General features: G+C 40.6%; 1 protein-coding gene across 3 annotated transcripts in view; it reads left to right on the forward strand.

Moving 5' to 3' along the window:
* The window catches only part of tenm2a (teneurin transmembrane protein 2a), a 2,790,214-nt gene that overhangs the window by 533,234 nt on the left and 2,231,159 nt on the right, over positions 1-25,821 (forward strand). For all 3 annotated transcript variants that reach the window (XM_072590496.1, XM_072590497.1, XM_072590504.1), the window contains one exon: positions 3,117-3,153. The gene's annotated coding sequence lies outside the window, so the exon portion shown is untranslated. The remainder of the gene's footprint in view (positions 1-3,116; positions 3,154-25,821) is intronic.

Consider the following 25,821-nt stretch of genomic DNA (forward strand, 5'->3'; position numbering starts at 1 on the left):
GTAAATTACTTCAAATTAATGATGTTTTCTTTTTACGACTTGAGCGAATGGGAATAGTTACTCTCCCTCTGCTCCATTTAGCCTGCACCTCATGTTGAACACACAGTTTATACCAAGTCTCCTCTCAATCTTCTCCTCACTGAGGTGAGAAAAACTGCCTTTGCTCTAATCATTCCTTGTGACTGAAGTCCCTCAAACCCTGGAACCAAATAGGCAAAATGTCATTGTTTTTAACTTCTCTTTCTGATAGCAGTCTTCGACATTTTTATTTCACCAATTCCTCTCTCCTGATGAGGAAAGATGGCTCTCCTTGATTCAATATATGCAAATACTTCCAGTGTAAGGCCAACATCATTCTAAAATGACTAGCACTGCTGTTTGTAATGAAGCTTCCCTGGGCGCAAATAAATGCTTTTGATTGCAACATAAAGGACCTCAAATTCGGGGTAGGCTAACATGGCAGATTGCTCAAATGTTTGACATTCTTCGAGAAAAGTCACTCCCATGTGTAATGTTACTTTAATTGGATTATCCGTTTAAAAAGTGGAAGTACTTGATTTTCTTTCAATGTATACTTTTGGAAGTTGTCATGACTTGGAAATATTAATTAAATTTGGAGAAATTGGAAAACCCGGTTTTCTAATATGTTGAATGTTGCAGATTTAGAGTACACAGCTCTGTTGCAAAGTATCGTTCTATTCCTTCATGGTGTGGCATAACTAATCACTGCATTGAATATTTATTTTGTATTGCAAATTTTCCAGCAGATTTTAAAGAAGATCGTAAATATACTTGTCAAAAGCTCACATTGGCGTGTGATTTACACTGCTTGAATTGTATAACAATATAAGGGGTCTGATATTATGACAGATTAACCAAAATGACCATGAGATTTGTTAATGATGACCACATTTCTGCTTCTGTTTACCATCAATAATTCTTTATTCCATTATCAAAAATGCAATGTGGTAGAAATACAATTAGAACGTGCTGTTAAAAATGCATTTGTGTAATGTAAGTGCCTGAAAATATGTTGAGGAAGAATATTCAGCAAATACTGGATTAGTGGTGCTGGAAGAGCACAGCAGTTCAGGCAGCATCCAACGAGCAGCGAAATCGACGTTTCGGGCAAAAGCCCCTGATGAAGGGGGCACGGTTGCATAGTGGTAGGCACTGCTGCCTTGCAGCAACAGGGACCTAGGTTCGAATTCAATCTCAGGTAACTGTCTGTGTGGAGCTTGCACATTCTCCCAGTGCTGCATGAGTTTATTCCCACAGTCCAAAGATGTGCCGGTTAGATGAATTGACCATACTAAATTGCCCATATTGCTCAGGGATGTGTAGGTTAGGTGCATTAGTCAGGGGGAAATATAGGATAATAGGTGTGGGAAATGGGTCTGGGTGGGTTACTCTTCAGCAGGTCAGTGTGGACTTGTCGGGCCAAAGGCCCTGTTTCCACACTGTAGGGATTCTAAGTAAACAGAACTCTTCAACATGGTTTTGAGTGCTGAATAATGCAGATTATCAGATTGAGTTATAGTTTCAATGCTTTATATGGTTTATCCAAGGTAAGCCACGTTACTTGAGAAATTGTAATTGTACATGGCCTTGCCAACAATGACTACATTCTGGGAAACACACAAAAAAGAACAAATTTCTGTGTGGTTTCCCTGTTGCTAAAGAAGCTATAATTGAGTTTTATTATGATGGAGATTGGCCTCTGTTGCTTCTATTCATTCCCAGAAACAAAACAAAATCACCCTTATGCATTCATGTTGCCATCTCACAGAACAATAGTAATTCAAAGTTGCCAATGCCTGGCATCACTGTGAATCACTTAAAAGAAACCACAAATAATGCATGACATTAATTGACCACCAGGGGAGTACAGGGAACAGTTTTGGATGCCACTTTACATGAAGAATATCAGAGCCATGGAAAAAATCCAAAATAAATTCTCTCGGATAATGTCAGGGATGAAAGGGCAAAGATTTGATGAAAGACTTGAGAAATTTAAGATTGTATTCAATTGAAATCATAACAGCATGTAGATTAAGTGCTGAAATTAGGACAGTTTTAGGGAGGGTCAACCAATAGAAAGAAAGCTTAACTTTTGTGCTAAAGGCAAATATTTTGATTCAGGGCATGCATTGCCATAAGTGGCTGAGAAGGAAAAAGAGAATTAAGTAAGCACTTGAAGGGATTAAAAGGTATGGAAAATGAGCTAGTATATGTGATCCATGTTACTTATTCTTATGTGGAGTTACAAGTATAACAAATATAATGGGATGAATGGCTTTCTAACCAAAATTTCAATGTTTTTGTGAGCTAGACCTAGAATTTCTTTGTAGTGACTTTAGCTCTACCATTGTAATGAGAAAATGATGGGAATCTGATGGAAACCATGTTTAGCAGACTTTGGGTTCCTTAGTAGGATAACTTTAGAGGATATTTTCACACAGCTTCAAGACAATATTGTCTCTGGAGTGCTTAATTGTCGACAAAAAAGGAAGCACATTTGCCATTGCCCGGCAGTGACCTCATTCATCTTGATGAGTTCAAAATTTTGGAAATGTTATTATACAGCTCTTTTCAAGTGATTAAATTTTATGTCTTTCATTCCTCTTGTGATCCTTTTCTTTGAGCATGGTAGTTAGCAATACAGGAGGTCCGTCAGTGTAAGTGCTGTGAGCATAGTTTCCAGTGCATTAGTTGGACTCCTGCTTGCAAAGGCTCAGCAGGCACAGTTGTTAATGGTTCGTAGGTGTAGCAACAAAACAGTTTCACCACCACTCAGAGCAGCAAACACAGTCAAGGTGAGCGATCAGAACAATCCATTAATAGAACTGCAATTACCTAAGAAAAAGAGGGAAGGTTGGTAATGGGTGCAACATTGACCTCCAAATAGGCAGCATAAGACCTATAAGTGCACACATGACATGAAAGGACGTGACTGGTTGGCTGTGATCTGTGTCCGGTTTTACTGCCTGAAGCCACAAAGTCCAGGAGAGTTCCAATCATCTCAGAGCTGTCACAGTACTGCATAAGTGAATCACGATTTTGATCAACATTGTCAAGAATAATTTTGTAACGCTGTCTCTCATTCTGCTTTGCAGCCAAGGAAGAATCAGAGTCAAGCATTAAGAGCCCAAGGTAATACATTGTTTCCATTTGCAAACTCGGATCTGTTTTATTTTAAGTAAATGTCACCTATTTCCAAGGAAGTACTTGTCGAGTTATATTCACAGAGATCTAAGATCAAGTCACCTGCCAGTCCTGCTGGAGGATGGATGTGCTGCCTGGGAAGGGGCAGAAATGAAATAACAATCTAAAAATAAGAAGGCGATTTATGTATCAAGGTACTGACAGCAAAAATGAAACGTGCTGCACAATCTACTCCATGGGCTGTTCAAATGTTGCAGAGAGAAAGCCAACAAGGTTTATGATGGAAAACAGACAGTATGTCAGTTAATTGAAAAGGTGACAGCTATACACTTTAATTGACTGAAGATCTCTTCATGGAACATAGAAGCTGCTGAATTATTCTCAGTAGCTATAAAACTAGTAAACATGCTTATGGTAATTCTGCATTTTAAATCTCTTTCCCCTCCCCCACTATTTATTGTCTTTGTCTCCATGGTGCGTGATTGATCACAATGGAAGGACAGAGTAGATTAGATTAGATTTGATTCCCTACAGTGTGGAAACAGGCCCTTTGGCCCAATAAGTCCACACTGACCCTCCGAAGAGTAACCCACCCAGACCCATATCCCTCTGACTGATGCACCTAACACCACGGGCAATTTAGCATGGCCAATTCACCTTGCCTGTACATCTTTGGACTGTGGGAGGAAACCGGAGCACCCCGAGGAAACCCACGCAGACACAGGGAGAATGTGCAAACTCCACACAGACAGTTGCCCAAGGCTGGAATTGAATCTGGGACCCTGGTGCTAACCACTGAGCCACTGTACCTCAGATGACCAGTTTTAAGGTGTATACCAAAACTGGTTTGTGACTGAAATCTGTTAATAATGCTTCGTTCGATTTCATCAGTCCTGAAGGAAGTTGATTATTTCAAATGAATGTTTAGTCACATGACCATATTCGTGATCAGCAATTGAACTGAATAGGAAATGAGCTGACATGTCATCACCCTGTGAATCTGTGGAACTGGCCTACAATACACCATGTCATGTATATTTATATTTAAGTTGGATCAAAATTTTGTGCATTCCCAGTCATGCCTTGTGTTACATTTACTGGGTCGTAAATGTATTTGCTCCACAATTAAATAGATACCTCCAAATCTGGCAAGTTAGCTATAATTTTTATAGTGGAACTGTTTTCCAAGCAAGAGAGCATTATGGGGAATAGAAAACACAACATCATCAAAAGTTCCCTTCAACTAAGACAGCAATGTTTTTCATTTCCAATTGCATTATTGTGTCATTCTTTTTATGTTTCTTCCTTGAGTAATCTAGTGACATCTCTGAATGAAATTGCCAATTTGGTGCTAAATTAGGGGTTGTTTTATCATTTGAGCTTTATCTAATATTGGTTGGAATAAAAGTCATTTCACATAAAACCTTTCAGCTCGGCACTGTTACATCCATTTGAGCTGGATTGTAACCCAGGTAGCAGAATTGTCTTCCTCATTGTCGAGAGTGTGGTGCTGGAAAAGCACAACGGGTCAGGCAGCATCTGAGGAGCAGGAGAATTGACATTTCAGGCATAAACTCTGAATCAGAAATGAAGGCCGAATGGTTCCTGAATTGATTCTTGATGAAGGGCTTATGCCCGAAATGTCGATTCTCCTGCTCCTTAAATGCTGCCTGACCTGCTGTGCTTTTCAAGCACCACACTCTCGACTCTAATCTCCAGCATCGGCAGAGTTCACTTTCTCCTTGTCTTCCTCATTGTTCCATACAAACTATCTAATTTGGTATCACTGAATGTAGAACAATCTTACTTTGACTTGATTGTTGTTCAATATAATGTTAAAAGATTTACTATTCCGTTCTCTGCCATTTTTATTAAACTAATGTTGCTGAATCTCCTCAACTCCAGTCTGTAAGCAATTATGTCTGTGCTACTTACACTTATTATGTGATGGAAACGTAGACATTAAGAGCAGGAGTAGGCCATTCGCCTTTCACGCCTATTGTGTCGTTCAATATGATGATAGCTGATCATCTAATTCAGTTTCCAGTTCCTCCCCATTTTTTTCTTCCCTTACCCTTTTGATCCCTTTAGCCCTAAGAACACGACCAAACCCTTTCAATGAAAACAATAGAAGATTTCAATCTTTTCTGCAATGAGAACTGGACCTTCTTATCTGCTCTTTATTGAGTTTGAAATGATGTGGAGAAAGTTAACAAGAATGATTAGTCATGATTTGGAGATGCCGGTGTTGTTCTGGGGTGTACAAAGTTTAAAAATCACACAACACCAGGTTATAGTCCAACAGGTTTAATTAGAAGCACACTAGCTTTCGGAGCGCAACCACCTGATGAAGGAGCGACGCTCCGAAAGCTAGTGTGCTTCCAATTAAACCTGTTGGACTATAACCTGGTGTTGTGCGATTTTTAAGAATGTTTAGGTGAGTGTAAAGGGTAGCTGCTCAATACATACAAAACCTTTACATTTGAAAAACAGACCCCGTGGAATGAATGATACACTGTCTGGAAGTAGTATGGCATGAAGTTGGGGAGGGATGAGGTGGGGCGGGATTAAGGTGATTGTAATTTTGGGTCCTGACCTTTGATTCTGCACCAACCTACTTGCCTCAACCCTTGCCACAGAGAGATTGGCATCAGGTAGCCCGCCACTCATGGGGAATTTGTGACCCTTAAATATTTGATTATTGGCTTCTTGAGGGCATTTTTCCACCCTCCTTGTAATTGTTCTCAATGCTGGCAGAGTCTCATGCCCAACAGCTTTGAGAGCTTGGACTAGTGTTGGCAGGGTGGGTCACATCTCCCTTACAGACTTTATGGAACCATCAATGACCTCTCTCCGAAGGCTTTCCTTGCTCTCTCTCTCCCAACCTGGTTAAGCCCAATCCCTCCACCCTCACACTCTGGCTCAATGAATGCCATTTCCCATTCCCCTTGTACCTTTCACCCCCTCACAGGAGCCAACCCTCCCACCTATCCACCACTCCCAGATACAGCATTACCACACCTCTCAACTTTTCTAGGTGTCTGGATCTGGTGGTAATTTCTGTTGAGGACTACATGCAGCTCTCAGTGGCACTGCTGGGACTAGAGAGTCACTACATAGCATGGGTATCTCTCTTTCCCATTATCAGCCTGCTGAACATTAAGTGGCTATTGGGGGTGGGGTGATTAATTGACATGTTTGAAGGACGGGGGAGTTTCAGTACCAAGTATAAAGTTCCAAGTGATCTTGACAGCTCCAGTGTCACATGAATGACTGACGGACCTGCGTTCAGAATTCATTTCCCTTGCATTCTTTTACCCTCAAAAAACTTTTTCAATAGATCGAAATGCTCAACTTCAGTCAACTTTCATTTCCTTACTCAGGGCATAATGTGTTTGAATATTCAAACTTGTGCCCAAGCATGAGCAGCACGAAAGAATGGAAATGTCGTCATCTACAGCTATTTTAATTGTATATATTTGGCAGATCAGTGGTGCAATTGCACTATGGGTAATCCCACCATGAGAATGTCAAGTTCCAGCGTGCTGCTTATTTACATTTTTATTACATTGGTGGGAATGCTGCATTGATTCAATATTGTGACTAATTCTTATCACACTGTCGCATGACTCGCAGGAGGCAATTATTTTGCAGTTTTGAAACAGAACTAAAAGCCAGGAATAGAGTATGTTACAACTCTATTAAATGACTGTAGTCTCACCTATGAGACCAACAAATCTTTAACCAAGGATATGGTGGCATCTGTCACATGTCCATAAACACAGTCATTGTGCCATGTGTAAGAAACATTTTGGTGACCAGTTGAAAGAATAGCTTTTGGAAGGAACTGTTTCTGGCTCTAATGAGGAAAAATAGTAATTTGATTGCAAGAAGAAAAATGTACAGTAATCCATTTGCACCTCACTTAACTCCACACTATACATCTCCTATTGAACTAAATTATTCACTGATGAATTTAAATGATTACTATATCAAATTATAAATATAATATGATTTCATTTCACGATTAAATATTTTATCTGACGCATACTTGCTTAAAACTGACTTGATTTATGTACTTGTTAGGACTTCGGTTCCTCCAGAACATCTGAGAATTTTTGCTCTCGGAATCAAATTAAATAAAGATGAAGATTTTCCAGTGATTTATGAAAATGATAAATCTGTTAGTTAAAGAGTAACAACAAACAATGATCTTTAGAATAATTTAGCAGACTGAAATTGCTTTTGTCACTGCAGCGTACTCAATAAAACAAATTGCGAGCTTTATCACCTCTGCAGTCACTGTAAACATGTGGGACTTTTCTGGGGTTGGCTTTTGCAGCTGGTGTGGGGTTGCAGGAGAGAAGTGAGGCCGAGGCGAAAGGTTGGAAATGTCAGAATTTTAAGAATTCCCTGATGTGGGGTTCAGGGTTCAGATGGGGGCCAGTTGGATTGTCAGCAGGTTGGAGGGGTCAGTAATCTCACCCATCTCCTCCTAAAGAAGACCAATTAAAATAATTAGACAGCTTGCTAAGCTTATTGCAGGGTGATATTTTGACAGGGGCACACTGTCAGGGTTGCCCAAGGGGAATTTGCATTTTTGAAACACTCTGGATGCCGTCAGCACAGCTGGTACCTCAAAGACCTCTGAGCCACCAGGGTCGCAGACCCATCTATAGTACCCAGCATGTTGTTTATGTTGCAGACATCAGTGCACAGTTCCTGCATCCACACTCAGTGCTGCGACATGACACCAGCCAAGAGTTTGATAGTTCAGTCTATGGATGAGTTCATGTGCCCAGAGCTCTGAACCATTGTGATGTTTTAGGTTGGATAGACTCTTCCATCCTCTGCCCAAGTTTGGGTCTCTTCTGGTGTGTCAGTATTTCCTTATTCCTTTATTGCTCACCCAGGTCCATGGAGAGTGAAAAGAGGCTGCTATGAGAGACCCAAGAGCTAGCCTAGGAAGTTGATTGCTGCAATGTTAAAATACCCAGTATTACGTAGTGTGTGACAGGTGAGACAGGGTGCACTGCATCCATTTAATGACCATATTACTTTCTATAATCATCAGATCCCCCAAGAATTCCTATTTTACCAGATCCAACTGCCTCCTCAAACTAACCTGGCTATCTCCGTTGCTGTCTGCTCCATCGCAAATTGGCCATGCGAAATTGCCCATAGTTTTAGGTGCATTAGTCGGAGGGAAATGGGTCTGGGTGGTTACTCTTTGGAGGGTCGAGGTGAACATTTTGGGCCAAAGGGCCTGTTTCCACACTGTAGGGAATCTAATCCAATCTAATCTAATTATTAGTGAGGTGCTGAAAAAGAACACCCATCCGATTGCAGAATAAGGTCTGTCTTTCACATTGTGCACCCATTTTTTTCCAGGTAGGACAAGAGAGAGACGGAGACACCAAGGGAGAGCTAAGGCACTGCTGGTCTCTGTTTCTAACATCATTTGCCTCAGTTTATTTGTAACTGGGTCTACCAGTGTAGTCAGGTTTTCATGGCTACTGACTATTTTAGGGGTGAGTAAATAGCCTGTGCAACTTCCTGAGATCAGTCATGGACTGCATTCTGAGTGTCTGATGGACATTTGCAAACTTGAGATCTTTCCAAAGTAATGGGGGTTGCATTTTGTTTAATGGAAGATGTATAGAGTCTTACAGCATAAAAACAGACCCAGCTATTCCTGCTACACCTAATGCCAGACTAACCTAGTCCCAATTGCCTGTTCCTGGTCTATATCCCTCTCAACCTTTCCTCAAGACCTAGATGAGGAAAGTGAATGAACTACAGCCAAGTTTGTGGATGACACAAAAATAGGTGGGAAAGGAAGTGGTGAAAATGATACAAAGAGCCAGCAGGGAGATGTAAACTGGTTATGTGAAAAACTTGGCAGATGGAAGGTAATGCTGCTCAGCTAGCTGCAATACTGTGAACAATTTTGGATCCCTTATCTAAGGAATGATACACTGGCATTTGAGGTAATCCAGTGAAGGTTCACTCAACTGATAAAAGGCATGGAGGGACTGTCATATGAGGAGTGGTTGAGTAGATTAGGCCAGTTCTCATTGGAATGTAAAAGAATGAGAGATGTCCTTATTGAAACATATCAGATTCTTAGAGGAATTTGATAAGGTAGATGAAGAAAGGTTATTTCCACTTGGGGGTCTGTCTAGGACCAGAAGGCGTAATCTCAGGATATGATTTTATGCATTTGAGAGAGATGAGGAGAATTATTTTTTCCCTCTAAGACTGCTGTGAATCTATGGAATTCTTTTCCACAGAGACGTGTTGAGGCTGGGTCATTAAGTATTTTTACGATTGAGATAGACAGATTTTTACTCACTCAGGGAATCAAGGATCAAGGGAAAAGGCAGGAAAGTGGAGAAGAGGGTTATCAGATCATCAATGATCTCTGAATAGTGGAACAGACTCAATGGGCTGAATAGCCTGTTTTGGCTCCTCTTTCTTATCATTTTACGGAATGACGACTGACCCTTTTTGGAACACTGACTCCAGGATGTTTTCATTTCATTTTTTAAAATCTGCACTGGCACCGGTTTGCTCCATGACCGCTTTGTTTCTGACTGGTGGCCTCACTGTCTAAGAAAATGACTTTCTCCTCTGTCTAACAGCTTCCAACTTTATATCAAAGTCAGCTTCAAAGAGGAAGGACAGCTTTATCTGATGTGCCAGGCTTCTGGCTGTCTTGTGACATTGCACTTCATTCTGGTATTGACTCAATCAGCACCTTTCTCTCTTACATCCATCAGCAACCTCCTGAACCCTCCTCGCTGTGTCCCTGGCCTGGCAAATACTTCAGACTGTTTCCTGTGGAATCAAATGACCATTATTGAACATCAGTCTCATCCCTAACCTGGGAAGGACTGGGTCTCTCTATGGTATGAGAACATGCCTTCTCCCCCCAGCCCAATCATTACACCTCTACTAATGATTGAAATAAGATTAATCTGTCAAAAATTGATATGTTTTTATGCTAACAGTGTTGAACTTTGCCGTTAACTTACGTTCCTGTCCACAAAGCCGGAACCAAGGCATTGAGTGACATTGGGAACAAGCAGCACTGTTCAAGAACTTTGTTATTATTCCTATAAATAGAAAGAAAGAAAAAAGACTGATTTAACCGGTCGGCTTCATCTGAAACATCATTGAATGATTAATTATATGTTAACTCTGGGCAACAGACAGTTTTACAATACCTTTGACAGTTGGATACAGCAGAGTTGGACTTTTCAAATGATATATAATGCATGAAAGCTCATTTAATCTCTGCAGCCAGTACAAAATGGCATATACAGAATTTCTTTTCTTTCAGTGCCTGTAAGAAATGCTGGAAGTCTCTGTAACCTGTCTGTCTCCATTATGCATTGATAGCAATAGATTCCATGACAGTGAAAAGTTTATATCACAAACTATGAGACTTACTGAAAAAGATCTTTGATAAGGGATGATCACGTAGGTGTTGCATGGGAACAAATTGCTCATTGCAACAGAGGATCATGATCATGAATCAGAATAATGAACATCCTCTCAAACTAATGCTAGTCCATCGCTTGCACATTGTGGTTTTGGCTAGACTGCACCAAACACACCATTACATATTGCTGCAACACATTCTGTGCTCTCTACATATCTTACAGTATGAGTGCATTACTCCCCAGTGATTGTCAAATTGGGAAGGTAATGGCTTCCATTAACATTGGACTGTTGACCCAGAGACACAGATAGCATTCTAGGGGCCCATGTTCAAATCCTACCATGATAGTTGGTGGAATTTGAATTCAATAAATATCTAGACTTGCAAATCTAATGACCATAAATCCATTGCTGATTGACAGGAAAATCCCATCTGGTTCACTTATGTCCTTTAGAGATAAGGTACCCTTTTTGAACCTGACCCCCGAATAGCTTTGGTTGGAATGATACACTTTGTGAGAAACAAAGAGTTCCTTGAGAGAGGTAAGGTACCCATTGAGATTGTTAAAAGTAAACATGTTTGTGTTTAAAAAGATCATCAATTCAATGGGTCTATTTAGCTACAAAAGAACTGACAAAGGTGTCAATGAACTGCTAAGGCTATTGCCTTAGATAAGGAAATTGCCATCCTTACCTGGTCTGGTTTAAAAGTAACTCCAGACCCTCAGGATTGTTATTGACTTTGAACTGCCTTTGGGAAATTAGGAATGGGCAATTAATGCTGCCTGGCCAGTGACACCCTCATCCTGTTAATGAATGTTGAAAAGACAGGGGCAATGGACCCTTTGTGATTGTGAAGCCTTTCTAAGATGCCCAGAAACTAGTCTCATTTGTGGGCAAGAATGAGACACACAGAGGTGTGGGTGGTGAAGGGAACATGGTGAGAGGGCAAGGAGAGAAATCGAAAATAGTCAAACTGACTGCTTTGTATATATTGAATATAGTTAGAGTTATCTTTGGTAGGATGCTCTTCATAGGGTCAGTGCAAATGCGATGGGCTGAATAACCTCTTTCTGCATTGTATGGATTTGAAAATTCTATTATCACACACGCTGAAATGCATTGCATTTTTTTTAACTCCACACATTTTTGGACAGCATTTTGACAGCTTTGTCAGTTCATTGAGCGCGTTCACAGCTTGTTGACAGCCTTAGCAGTTCATTGACACTTTGTCAGTTCTTTTGTAGCTGAATAGACCCATTGAATTGATGATCTTTTTAAACACAAACATGTTTACTTTTAACAATCTCAATGGGTGCCTTACCTCTCTCAAGGAACTCCTTATTTCTCACAAAGTGTACCTTATTCCAACCAAAGCTATTCGGGGGTCAGGTTCAAAAAGGGTACCTTATCTCTCCAAATGAATGCACTGGCTTTTGAAGCAAATACAGAACGTCAGATCTGCTCTTGGTTTAATCTATTCACTTTGGGTTTCGGACATTTGTGTGTTATTGTTGAGGCAAATGAAAGTAGTAATGATTTGAATGACCAGCGGACACCTCAAACTGTTCATTCATGAATCTGAAACCAATTTCATTCCCGGGTTCAATTCCTGCCTCAGGCGACTGACTGTGTGGAGTTTGCACATTCTCCCCGTGTCTGCGTGGGTTTCCTCTGGGTGCTCCGGTTTCCTCCCACAGTCCAAAGATGTGCAGGTCAGGTGAATTGGCCATGCTAAATTGCCCGTAGTGTTAGGTGAGGGGTAAATGTAGGGGCATGGGTGGGTTGCGCTTCGGCGGGTCGGTGTGGACTTGTTGGGCCGAAGGGCCTGTTTCCACGCTGTAATGTAATGTAATCTAATCTCACATGCAAAAATGGAAAATACCATCTTCAGGCATGCATGTTGAAATTTTGAAACTTCAGAGAGGCTCCCTGATATGGTGAACATTTGGACCTTGTGTCAATATTTGTTGCACATTACGAATTGCTTTGCAAAGGTGATGCTGAGCCACCTTCTTAGATTGCAGCGGTTCAAGTCATTATTACCTTTAAAGATGGGGTTTCAGGATCTTGACCCACAGACAGTGAAGGAACAGATACATATTTACACCATCACCCACACCTCTGTTTGTCTCATTCTTGCCCACTAATGAGACTAGTTTCTGGGCATCTAGAAAGGCTTCACAATCACAAAGGGTCCATTGCCCCTGTCTTTTCAACATTCATTAACAGGATGAGGGTGTCACTGGCCAGGCAGCATTAATTGCCCATTCCTAATTTCCCAAAGGCAGTTCAAAGTCAATAACAACGCTGTGGGTCTGGAGTTACTTTTAAGCCAGACCAGATAAGGATGACAATTTCCTTATCTAAGGCAGTAGCCTTAGCAGTCCATTGACACCTTTGTGAAGCTTGGAGGTGAATTTCAAGGTCATGTTCCACTGCATCTACTGCCCTTGTCTTTCCAACTGCTACTTATTGTGGTTTTTGGGAGATGCTGTTGGAGCAGCTTCATTAAGATTCTGCTGTGAATTTTCCGCATGCTGAAAATTAGACAATACATTAAGTCGCTACTGGGATTCCTTGTTGTTCACTAAAGGACCTTGTTTCTCTATTAGTTTGAATAGCTTATACTGGCAACTTGGGCAAACTTTCAGGTCTATCTGAGTTGAGATGGACAGAAACACTTTCTATAGTACTGATGCTGACTGACATGTTGGTTTCTCAGCACCATCCAGTTTAAGGGATGTAGGTTAGGACCACCCCGAAAATGGCTTACCCCCACACCAATCATGAAACCTAACCTATGCCCATACTGGAAGTGTGGCTTCTGGCTCTCTTTAAAAAGTTAAAACAATTCATGATATGGTGCCTCTACTTTAAATTGCCAGCTCAGTTACTTTCTGTCTATTACAAGTTCCTTGTCCTCTCAAACAGGGGGCCTTCTAATTGATCACACAATTTCAAGAGCCACATGCTAACTTTCTTTATGGAGGAATTTGTCTCCATGTCAACTCATAACAATCTCCAAGGGTGACCAGTTAGGCAGTGAGGGTGGGCAGGATAATGAGCATCCTGCCCTATTTGAGCTCCTAACCCACAACCCCTTTGGAAACAGGACAACACCAAATTTAAATCAAGAATTAATTTCATGAAAAATCACCATAGATAGTTGTAATAATAACAGAAATAAAGTACTCAGAATGCATAGCCTGGTTATATAGACAACCATTAAAATATCTTTTCAATTTCATTTGTTCATGGGGCATGGGCACCACTGGCTAGACCAAAGTTTACTGCCTATCCCGGCCTGGCAAGTGTCAACCACATTGCTGTGGGTCTGGAGTCACATGTAGGCCAGACTAGACAAGGATGGCAGATTGCCTTCCCTAAAAGGCATTAGTGAACCAGTTTTTTTTTAACAATTGACTGTGGTTGCATTGTTACCATACTACTTATTCTTTTTTCAAAAATTCTACATTTTAAAAATTTCACCATCTGCCATAGTTGGATTCAGGCCTAGGTCCTCAGAACATTAGACTGGGGTTCTGGATTATTAGTCCAGTGACATTACCACTCCGACACTGCCTCCCCATACAATAAGTATATAATAGTAAAAGGATTGCACAGTTATGAATAAATCAGTATACGAATAATTACCATGCATTGGAAAATGCAGGTCTCCTTAATTTACAGAATAAAACTGAAAGGTCTGCTGCACTTTATATTTTGTATTAAAGTTCATAGATCATATGCTGTCAAGTTGAGTTCATTAAATGCTCAATCATTTGCAAAGCATTTACAGATTTTATAATGTGGAGGATTGGGCTCTCTTGTTGTCTATTTGTTCTATGTCTCTTTTCTGGAATGGTGACCTTTCTCCTTAATTCTCTCACACACTTATTTCACTTTCAAAGCATTAATTCACCCCCTCTTGATAGCAAATGGAAGTTAGTGGGGCTCATATTGCAGTTTTTGATGGTCTGCGTTTTGAGGCAATCAGGTCTGCTCCGAGCATGTTGCATATATCTGTTTTGGGATTATATCTAATGTCAGCCCATACAAAGATTTTTTTCTGGGCTGTGAAAGGCTCTGAAATCAAATGAAGTACAGATGTATCGAAGTGAGTCCTGCAAGAGAGGCTTATACTCATGTTTGTTTCTAAAACTAGCCTGAATCACTTCTTTGGAACTGCTTCTATGTCACACTAATTCACTGCCTCAGGAGTGTACAAATTAAATGTGAGCAGAAGTAGACCATTCAGCCCCTCAAGCCAGTTCCACCATTCACCAAGACCATGGCTGATCCACATTCCCATCTACCCCCAATAACCCTTGATCCTCCAGCCTAAAAAGCATTTATCTGTCTTCACTAGACTCAGTGACCCTCGCCTCCATTGCCTTCCAAGACAGAAAGTTCCAAAGATGCACAATTCTCAAAGAGAAAGAAATTCTCTTCATTTTTTGCCCTGAAAGGGCAACCTCTAAATTTAAAACTGTCCCCCTTGTCCTGGAATCTTTGTGAGTACATACGATCTCTTTCACTTCCTTTTGCTTTATCTAGTTGCTTCACAAACCTTCACAAACCTTGCAAAAAGTTGCTTTTTTGTTTAACTGGGCCTTTTCCAACATTATGAGGCTTTGGCATAATTTATCGTAGCCTTGCTGACCCTTTGCTCCTTCTAATAATTTCTCTAATTATAAGAGCAAATGGGCTCTGTGGTGCATATCATTGTGTATCTGTAGAGATGCAAGTGGCCCAGTAACCTTTTGCATTGGTTGTAGATGGATCTACAACTACAGTTACCACTTGTATAAGTGGCTGTTCTTGGCCTGAATGCTTTGATACATCCAGAGTCGTACGAGAAGGGTTTTTGGATTAAATAGATGTGGTTACTTTCTGAGAGACATCTCAATAATCTGTGCCAAATTCTGCCATTCCCTTGCCATTGGACACTCTCTCAACATAGACAGAATGTCTTGGCAGCAGACTGCTGGGCAACTGTGAAGCTATTAAAATCCTGCACTATTGTTTTCAAGGACATTGCCAATTACTTTCCCAGCTAGTGCACATAACATTGGTGGAACGACTTACTATTTTGTTTGCTTCTTTTTCATTTTGTCCAATTCTTTGTGTGGTACAGAGAATGTGTTTTTTTTTTGCCTTTTCTATATCCTGATCGACAATGGAGTAGATGTCAGAGGAAAAGTATGCATACTTCTGATCACTTCATATAGCTCTGTTTCTTTGAAGTATAGACACAGCATGTATTTAAATAAAAGATTGGAACTGCTGCTTGGCAACCAGATACAGAAAAGGTTGAGGCTGCTGCTGGACTAGCTATAGAAATAACAGCATGTCTGCAAGCTGGTTTATAATCTGCTAATTGTCTCATCACATTCAATTTAGATGATTGCTGATTTTGTTCCCTTTTATTTTCGGACACATTTGAACAATAAAACCACAGCTTTATAACCCCTCTGAATTAATGAGCTTTCATTTTTTGAGTTTTGTTGCTTTTCCTTTTAAATATAGCCAGCAATAAAGAGATTTAGGTTTTAGCGCAGAAGGCAAATATGACCTGCTGTCAGCATCGTGATGTCCAGCCAACTACTCGCTTGCTGGTTAAGGTGATTTGTGTTGCAGTGACATGTGTTGCTGGAGGATTATTACGAAAAGAAGTCATCTAACTCCAATCTCTGGCTGACTTGTTGTTGGCCAGGTGGGACCCAGAGGACCACTTGTCACTCAGCGTGCCACCTGTCACCCACTGGAACCCTGATGGGCAGTGGATGCCATGTAAAATCTAACCTGAGATGCACATTTCACAATTAATGTTCTGACAAGCAACACAATTGTCAGAAGTCTGTTGAATGGATATGCCACTACATGGCTATTGTTGGAGGTAAATCTTTATGGTGCTAATTGAATAAATAACGAAAACAGCAACAGATCCTTAATCACACTGCACTGCAGCATCTTCTGCCAGGTTTAAATTGGGCAATTGGAAGTAAGTTATTTCATCTGTCGGACTGGATGGCCGTACAATAAAATGAACAAATCCGATAGGTGAGGCTGGAATTTCAAAGTGCTTATTTTCCTTGTAAAGGAAAAGATGCAGACAATAAACCCAGCAAGATAAATCTGGAAAGGCAGCAGTTATGGTCAAAATCTCTGAGGGTATGGGTGTATCTGGACACAAGGGCCAGTGTGGTTCTCTGATACTGACACTGAAAACATAAGACTGTGGTGAGGTGGCTACAGATCTGAGAAGGAATTCTGCTCAATCACCAAGTACTTATTAGTCACCTATGCTGATATAGGTCTATCAATGGTACCTTGCTTGCTGTGTACTACTGCCAACAATGCTACTTTTAGTAGGATGCTAAATGCATTCCATGTTAGAATGAATGAGGATACTTCTTTGTCCTTTTGTATGGAACACAGTTTTTTTTAATTATTGCATTATTTTAAGAAATCCAAGAAACAATCCAGGCCTGCAGTGTTAACTGGGCACCACGGATGTCAATCATTCTCCTGCTGTGAGGACGATGTGTTGGATTTCTGTGAGACGGACGACATGAGGACAAGTCATCTTGGAAATTCTCAGGCTGCTTTGTCAGGGCCAGATAAGCATCTGGAGGGCAATTAACTTTATTTTTAATGGAATACGTTCTTACTGTTAGGAAAATCCTTTCCACTGTTCTTGCAACATTAAAAGTCATGATTTGCCAGTGCTATTTGGAACTGAACACACTGAAGGTGTGCTAGCAGTGACAGTGACATTATGAGTGTAAGCTGATCTGCCAACACTCCATCATAGCGCCACATTTAATTTAATCTACCTATTATTTTTAGGTTGATAAAATTGGGAACATATAACATTTGAGACTCTAAGCTGATAGGCTGTGATTGATCTGCAATCAGATGCTTAAGTTTTTTTTTGTCTTTCTGTTACACTCATGTTCAAAGTTTTTTTTAGATAATCAGCCGTAAAGATAATATGGTTAGAACTCCAGAACTCTTCCAGTGCACTTTTATAGAGTCATAGACTCATACAGCATGGAAACAGACCCTTTGGTCCAACCAGTCCATACTAACCATAATCCCAAACTAAAGTAGCCCCATCTGTCTGCACATGGACCATAACCCTGAAAATCTTTCTTATTCATGGACTTATCCAAATTTTTTTCAAATGTTGTAACTGTACCCACATCCACCACTTTCTCTGAAAGTTCATTCCACACACGAACCACTCTCAGTGCAAAAATTTGCCCCTCATGTCCTTCTTAAATTTTCTCCTCTCAACTTAAAAAATATATCCTCCAGTCTTGAAATCCCCACACTGGGGAAAAGACATCTGCCATTCATCTTATCTATACCCCTCATGATTTTAGAAAGCTCTGAAGGTCACCCTTTAACCTCCTATGCTCCATGAAAAAAGGTCTCAGCCCATCCAGCCTCTACCTATAACTCAAACCTTCCATTCCCAGTAACATCTGGTAAATCTTTTCTGAACCTGCTCCAGTTTAACAATGTCCTTCCTAGAAGAGGACGACCAGAACTGGACACAGTATTCCAGAAGAAGCATCACCAATGTCCTGCACAACCTCAACATGATGTCCCAACTGCTATATTCAAAGGTCTGAACAATGAAGGCAAGTGTGCTAAATGCCTCCTTAACCATTGTGTTTACATGTGGCTCAAGGGAGAGCTAGCCATTTGGATACAGAACTGGCTCAAAGGTAGAAGACAGAGGGTGGTGGTGGAGGGTTGTTTTTCAGACTGGAGGCCTGTGACCAGTGGAGTGCCACAAGGATCGATGCTGGGTCCTCTACTTTTTGTCATTTACATAAATTATTTGGATGCGAGCAAAAGAGGTACAGTTAGTAAGTGTGCAGATGACACCAAAATTGGAGGTGTAGTGGACAGCGAAGAGGGTTACCTCAGATTACAACAGGATCTGGACCAGATGGGCCAATGGGCTGAGAAGTGGTAGATGGAGTTTAATTCAGATAAATGCGAGGTGCTGCATTTTTGGAAAGCAAATCTTAGCCGGACTTATACACTTAATGGTAAGGTCCTAGGGAGTGTTACTGAACAAAGAGACCTTGAAAGTGGAGTCACAGGTAGATAAGATAGTGAAGAAGGCATTTGGTATGCTTTTCTTTATTGGTCAGAGTATTGAGTACAGGAGTTGGAAGGTCATGTTCTGGCTGTACAGAACATTGGTTAGACCACTGTTTGAATATTGCATGCAATTCTGGTCTCCTTCCTATCGGAAAGATGTTGTGAAACTTGAAAAGGTTCAGAAAAGATTTACAAGGATGTTGCCAGGATTGGAGGATTTGAGCTATAGGGAGAGGCTGAACAGGCTGGGGCTGTTTTCTCTGGAGCATTGGAGGCTGAGAGGTGACCTTATAGAGGTTTACAAAATTATAAGGGGCATGGATAGGATAAATAGACAAAGTCTTTTCCCTGGGATCGGGGAGTCCAGAACTAGAGGGCATAGGTTTAGGGTGAGAGGGGAATGATATAAAAGAGACCTAAGGGGCAACTTTTTCACACAGGGGATGGTACATGTATGGAATGAGCTGCCAGAGGATGTGGTGGAGGCTGGTACAATTGCAACATTTAAGAGGCATTTGGATGGGTATATGAATAGGAAGGGTTTGGAGGGATATGTGCCAGGTGCTGGCAGGTGGGACTAGATTGGGTTGGGATATCTGGTCGGCATGGACAGGTTGGACTGAGGGGTTTGTTTCTATGCTGTACATTTCTATGACTCTATGTGATGCAAACTTGAAAGAATAATATACCTGAACCCCTAGGTCTCTCTGTTTTACAAGACTACCCAAGGCCCTACTTTAAATTGTTCAAGTCCTACCCTTGTTTATTTCTCTGCAGTAATTTCGCCCCATCACCCACAACTGAAAAGTCCACTGCTGTGAAAGACAGCAGTTCTTGGCATTTGTTGACTGGAGTTTCCATATCCCTGACCCTCTGTTTCATTGGTGTAACTGTTCCATCTGGGACAACAGGCTTGCAAAAGAGCATATGTGGCTCTGACCTGAGCAGGGGGATTGAGGTTAGAGGTTAATGAGAAGGGTCAATGTGAGAGTGTGCATGGGTTAGACTGTGGCCTGGACTCTGAAACAAGTTTTATTTTGCTCACATAATTTTTTTTAATGGGAAAATGAGGTCATATTCTGTCTGGTAAGTCAACAGTGGCTGACAATCTGTAGTCACCCATGTGGCATGGGCATCTACTACTGGTTAAGAAATAATGCAAGGATCTCTTCAGGAATTTCGGCAAAGTCCATAGCAGCTGCATCCTGACAATGGGGCCAGAATGCACCTCTGAATGAAAACTTGCAGCTTAACATTCTTCAATCCTTTCTTTATATTTTATCCCAGTGATCAGAGTGGGTTTGATATTTCCAAATATGGACCTAGTGATATTTTCTTTCTTCGAAGGCAAGGAGGTGGATACTGGAAAAAAAAACTCATTTTTTATTCAATTTTTTCCTCAATTAGATGACTCAAGTAAGACTAAAATTCAGTAGAGTTTCTTAGTAATGTCTTTTCCAAATTGCAAATTGGTGCAACATTTGACATTCTCAGCTGAATTCTCCTCTCTATACCAACTCAACTGTAGATAGGTTAATGACAGATACTAAGTGTAGTAGCCAGATACCTTATCGCCTGGCAGACATTATCCTGTCTTGTGTTCGATGGTACTATATCTGACTACTTCTCCCCAAAAGATTTTATGCAGCTGGTAGGAGCCTAATCCTTGTTTTCACTCCATATATGGCTGCTTCTTAATTCAACAATGCCGTTGATGATGGTGTATCCTGAAAGATGACTCTAATAACCCTAAGGTCAGAGAAAAAAGATAGTGGCTCATGGAGATCCTTCTGTCTAATTCAGAGACAAAGCTTCTGGAGGTCTTTGGTTTCAGGCCAGGAGTGGAAACCTTAATGAAGTCTTTGAGCCTCGTCTTTTCTTTTTAAATGACACTTCCACCTCTTTAATGGTTCCTGCAGCTTCCCAAGAAATCTCTTCCTTGCACTTGCACGCCTCATTCCTATTCCTAGTAATAGGAATCCAGCAATAAGCCGCTTTGTAATGTGAATCACCCTTAGCTCAATAGAAAGAGTCATGGCCCAACTGGATTCAAGAATGGGTGGAACAATCATTCCACCAGATTTTAAATTCAATGAAGGGAATCCATTTTGGCATCTCATTGTTCATTATCTGCATTTATATCAATGCAGATAATAAGAATGGTGGCAATTAAATGATAATGGAACAATCTTTGTTCTGTAACCAACCAATTTTTCCAAACACCAGCCTTTGGAAGTGTCGGTTTTTAAAAGTCATTTGTGAGACATGGATGTTGTTGGCTAGTCAGCATTTATTACCGGTCCTTAGCCTTAAGAAGGTAGTAATGGTGAACTGCCTTCTTGAATCGTGACAGTCTAAATTCTATAGGTCGATCCACAATGCTCTTAGGGAGGAAATTCCAGGATTTTTACCCAGAGATTGAAGGAACAGAAACATATTTTCAAGTCGAGATGGTGAATGACATGGAAGGGCACACGCAGGTGATGCATTACTATGTATTGCTGCCCTTGTCCTTCTAGATGGAAATGATCGTGTGTTTGAAATGCATTTTCAAAGGAACTTCAGTGAATTTTTGGTAGTACACGTTTAGATAGTACATACCGTTGCAGCTGAACATCAGTGATGGAGGGAGTGGATGCTTGTGGATATGGTGCCATTGGAGCAAGCTGCTTTATCTTAGAATGTGTAAACCTCCTTGAGGTTGTTGGAGCTGCCCCCATCCAGGCCAGTAAGGAGTATTCCACCATATTTCTAACTTGTGCCAACTAGATGGTGGACAGGCACTGGGGAGTCAGAAGATGAGTTACACAGTGCAGTATTCCTAGCCTCTGACCTGCTCTTGTTACCACTGAGTTTATTAGATGAGTCCAGTTGAGTCTCTGGTCAAAGATAACTCCCAGGGTGTTGATAGTGGGGTATTCAATGATGGTGACTGTATTGACCTGCCCGAATGAACAATTCTTAATTCTGCTAATAGTGTTGAAACCAGGTCCATTTTTAGAAACATTTTGTGACTTGAGGCACTTAAAAATTACCCAAGTGCAAGAGATTTTTTTTTGAAGTGACATCTAGAGCCATCTGTGCTGAACTCTTTGGTGTGTTAATGAGTTCCATTTCTTGATTCTTTTCACAATAAATTATACAGTATACACCATGTTTCTAAATATCAAAGGCTTGTGTTGTGTGCTTGATGTTTAATTCATGTAATATGTACAATATTCTGGACCACACTTTCATATATCCAGCTAGTTATCAGGGTAAATGTGGAAATCAACCATTGTACATCTCTTTTTTTTTGCTGGGCTAATGATTGAACACTTAAACAGTAATAATTAAAAGGTGAATCGAACTTCAGAGGAAGATCTGGTAATGTTGATGCTCTCTTGAATGTATATTTCCACCTTTCTACATTATTTGCAGGTATAGGAAACAAGAGCAATTCATGAGCTAACTGAGTGCTATACAATGATTGAAATTGACATTTATACGTCAAGTCAGACCCATGAGTGGTGTAAGAGCTGCCTAAGCCTCACATTAAAATTAGCACCTTGTATTGATCTATCTCTTTTTCTCTTCATTTAACCTGTTTGGTGACTTTTTGACCTTTGCCTATATCAATCCTTCCATTCGTTTCTGTCTCTCTCCCTCTCCGACATTATTGTGTTACTGTTTGGCAGATGCAAAGCAGTAACCTGTCCAGTCCACTGATGCTGTGTGAACGCTGTTATTGTGATGCTTTGCTGACACAAAAGCTATTTAGTGCAACCTTGAATCAATAACAATGTCATAAATGCAGAATTGTTACAGAAAAAAATTAAAGGAGAAATGTGAAGGCTAACTCTGCACAGATAAGAAGAATGCTTCATCACAAGTGGCTTTTGAAGCAGGCATTTTGAATGGGAGCAAGTTTTGAGAAAATTTGTAGCTCAAGTTGAGGTTCTGGTTGTAGGTTTGTTCACTGAGCTGGAAGGTTTGTTTTCATGAAAACCAACCTTACAGCTCAGCGAGGAAACCTACATCCACTTTCAATGTGAGTTAGATAAGTTTTTGTAAAGCGACAATTTATAAAAATGCAGGGAAAGACAAGAGAAATAGGTAAACAGTGACAATTGAAGATTGTTATGGAGGTTATGCTTCAGTTATACAGCCCACTGGTGAGACCACATCTGGATAACTGTGTGCAGTATTGGTCATCTTATTTAAAAAAAATGATGTAAGAGCATCAGAAGCAGTTTAAAGATTTATGAGACTAATACCTAGAATGAGCAGGTATCTTTTGAGGAAAGATTGATTCGGCTGGGCTTGAATTTGCTGAAGCTTAGGTGAGTAACGGTCAATTTGATTGAAACGTAGAACTTCTTGAAGGGTTTTCATGAGGTTCATGTGGAGAGGATTTTTCCTTTTGTTGGAGAATCTAGAACTAGGAGTCACTTTCAAAATAAGAAGATACCCATTTAAAACAGAGCTAAGGAGAGTTTTTTTCCTCTATTTCTCAATTTGTTGGGAACTTTTATTTCCCTCTAAAGAACAGAGATCTGGAATGAGAGTAGGCAATTCTTGCCCTCTAGCCTGATCATGACTGATCTCACTTGGCCTCAAATTCACTTGTCTGCTTGCTGTCCATAACCCTTCAACCCATAACTAATTAAAAATCTATCTATCTCCTCCTTAAATTTAGCCAATGTCCCACCATCCACCACACTCTGGGGTAATGAATTCCACAGATTTGTAATTTAAGAGAAATAATTTCTCATCATCTTTGTTTTAAATCAGCTACTCCTTATCCTAAAACTATGATCTCTCATTCTAGATTGCACTGTTGGAAGTAGAGTTATTTTTTTTAAAATAAAGAGATATGTAGATTTTTGCTTAGCAAGGGGATGAAAGGTCATCATGGAGAGGAGGATGAAGAGTTGTCAGATCGACTGTGATCTCATTGAAAGACAAAGCAGGATGAATGGGCTGAGTCATCTACTCTTGCTCCGAGTTTGTAAATTTGTACATTAATACGAATGTCATCTCATTGAAATATATAGAATTCTTGAGAGGCTTGAAGGGTTAAATGCTGAGAGGATATTTCCCCTGATAGGAGCGCCTAGGACCAGAGGGCATAGTATGTGAATACTCTGGGCACCGATTTAAGACTAAGATGAGGAAGAATTTCTTCTCTCGGGGCTCGTGAGTCTTTCAAATCCCTTCCCACAGACAGCTGTGGGGACAGAGTCCTTATGTATATTTAAGACTGCAATGGATAGATACTTGTTCAGGAGGGGAATCAAGGGTTCTGGGGAAAACGCAGAAGCATGGGCATGAGGAATGTCAGTTCAGCCATGATCCTATTGACTGGTGGAACAGGCTTGAGGGGCCGAATGGCTTTCTCCTGTTCTTATTTTTTATGTTCTTCCAGTCAAATAGACTAAGACTAAGTGGATGGCCTCCTTCTGTGCTGCAATTTTTTTGATTCCAAGAATCCAGTGTCATTAATCCTTATCAGATTCTGCAAAACATTTGTATACCAACATTTGAGGCGAGCTTGTGCTCGAGAGAATGGAAAATGTTAGACCATTATTGAAAGAAATGCATAAAGGTAAACCCAGCGGTTTCTCGCCCGAATGGCAGGGGAATTTTAAAATTGATAATTTATGACAAAAGTAACAGTGATTGGAAAAATATGGATTGATTAAGGAAAGCCAGCATGAATTTGTTCAATTCAAATAATGCCCGACCTACCGGTTTGAGTTTTTTTTTGATGTGGTAATATTTTGAGGGTCAAGTGTTTGATATAGTTGACATGGACATCCAAGAGGCTTTTGATACAATGCCGCATGATCATTTTTTCAGCAAAATTAAAGCTCTTGAACTAAAAGGGGCAGTGGTTCCATGGATACAAAGTTGACTGAGTGGCAGAAAGCAGAAAATAGAGGTGAATGTTTGTTTTTTGGATTGCAGGAAGTTATATGGTAGGCAACAGGGATGGTACTTGAACCACGCACTGCTCAAATATGTAAGGATGACCTCAACTTGGGTGCACAGGGCACAATTTCAAAATTTGCAGATATTTCAAAATGTGCAAGTACGGTGAACTGTGAAGAGGATAACGTTAAACTTCTTGAGGCCATAGGGTAGTGGGATGGACACACACATGGCAGATGAAATTTAGTACAGAAAACTGATACATTTTGATAGAATGATTGAGGATATGTAGTCTAAAACAATAATCGAATTCCTGCTAGAGTACAGTGAATGTACTTGAACAATCATCAGAGTTGTCACAGCAGACTGTGAAACTGGTTATTGAGACCTGGATAATAAGGATCCTGAGCTTTATAAGTGACAACATAAAAAACAAAAACAAACCAGTTTGAGAAAACTCCTATGGAATACCAGTTCAACCTCAAAGAGATTGTTGTGTTCAAATTGAGCCATAGATGAAAAACACCAGCCCTGATTACTGACTTGCCCTGACCCCTGGTTAAATGGCACCTCAGTATTATAATATTCATCTTTGTTTTCAAGTCCTCCCCTGCTTTCATCCCTCCCTATCTGTCTAGCCTCATATAAACCAGATCGCCCTGTACCCTTGTTCTAAACTGTTATCCATCCCAAGGTTTAACTGCTCCACTATCCCTATCATGCTTCCATTTGCCGAGATCCCAACTTCTGGAATTCTCTCACTAAGCCTTCTGTCACCCTTCCCTCCTCTGCATTGATGCTTGAGTCTGCCTCTTTTTGAAGTGTTTTCTCACTTGCCCCAACATCACCCGGTACGGTTTAATGTCACATTTTGTTTGGTATTGCTCCTGTGAAGCATATGAGGATATTTGACTACATTAATAATGCTATAAAACATTGCTTTTGTTGCTGTTAGTGACACCATGAGCAGGCTATCAAGTAACTCTCAAACTGGATTATTTTTTGCAATCCATGACATGAAACAATTGTAGCTGATAGCATTCACTAACAGCTTCAGAGATTGGTAAACTTTGACTGCATCCCTATTACTAAGATGTGGGCGGCACGGTGGCACAGTGGTTAGCACTGCTGCCTCACAGCGCCAGAGACCCGGGTTCAATTCCCGCCTCA

This window comes from Chiloscyllium punctatum, chromosome 20 (genome assembly GCF_047496795.1).
Source record: "Chiloscyllium punctatum isolate Juve2018m chromosome 20, sChiPun1.3, whole genome shotgun sequence".
Classification (NCBI taxonomy): domain Eukaryota; kingdom Metazoa; phylum Chordata; class Chondrichthyes; order Orectolobiformes; family Hemiscylliidae; genus Chiloscyllium; species Chiloscyllium punctatum.